The sequence below is a fragment of the Elaeis guineensis genome, chromosome 15, assembly GCF_000442705.2.
Source record: "Elaeis guineensis isolate ETL-2024a chromosome 15, EG11, whole genome shotgun sequence".
In the NCBI taxonomy this organism is placed as follows: Eukaryota; Viridiplantae; Streptophyta; class Magnoliopsida; order Arecales; family Arecaceae; genus Elaeis; species Elaeis guineensis.
Window position 1 is genome coordinate 23,082,319 of NC_026007.2, and position 989 is coordinate 23,083,307.

Below are 989 nucleotides of genomic sequence, written 5' to 3' on the forward strand. Positions count from 1 at the left end.
TTGAAATTGATGGTATGGTCCATGCCTATATGTTAGGTCCTGATATTGAGGTCGAGGTACGGCAGGGTCAACCATTGGTTGTGGTCTCCAGAAAAAATTTGGATGGTTTCTCCAGCCTGGATTGTACGTACTAGAATAGGGGTTGTTCCCTGATCTATGAGTACTTTGGGCTTGATGGACTTGTTCTTGTACATGTTCATAAAACTGTGGTGCAACCGGACAATCATTCACACAATGAGTGGGGCTCGAACACAATGCACATATATCTTGTATCTGACGGGATGGAGAAGGTGACTGTCCTATACTTAATAATCGATCTAACTTTTGGGACAATTCATCTACCTTATGATGGATATCTATGGTATTTCCTACTTCATATATTCCACCTCTCTTTGGGTTTAACATGGGTTTATCTCTAATAGAGGCAGACATATGATGTAATGAATTTTCACTTAAAATTTCAAACAGTTGCCATGCCTCATCCTCACTTTTCAGCATGAATGTCCCACCGCATAATGCATCGACTATTTGTCGATGTCTTTCAGATAGCCCATCATAAAAATATTGGATTAACTGCCACTTGGGTACAGCATGGTGGGGATATTTTCTAATAAGGTCCTTTAATCTCTCCCATGTTCATGAAATATTTCTCCATCTAATTGGGAAAAACTAGTTATGGCTTTCCTTATTTGATTAGTTTTTCCTATGGGAAAATATTTCTTGAGAAACTCTCCTTGCAACTGGTCCCAGGTTGATATAGTCATGGAATCCAAATTATGTAGCCAGTATTTGGCTTTGTCCTTAAGTGAGAAAGGGAATAATTTTAACCTAAGAGCATCATCAGAGAAGTTGTGAATTTTGACAGTTGAGCATATCTCAAGAAATTCTTCAAGATGTTTATAAGGGTACTCATTACTAAGTCCATAAAATGAAGGTAATATTTGGATTATACTGGACTTAATTTCATATTGAGTGGCCTCCACAGGGGG

At 38.2% G+C, this 989-nt stretch overlaps 1 non-coding gene across 1 annotated transcript; it reads left to right on the forward strand.

Moving 5' to 3' along the window:
- Positions 1–587: 587 nt before the first annotated feature.
- Positions 588–692, forward strand: LOC140854190 (small nucleolar RNA R71). Its single transcript, XR_012137324.1, has one exon. It is a non-coding gene; the product is annotated as a small nucleolar RNA R71 (small nucleolar RNA).
- Positions 693–989: the final 297 nt, after the last annotated feature.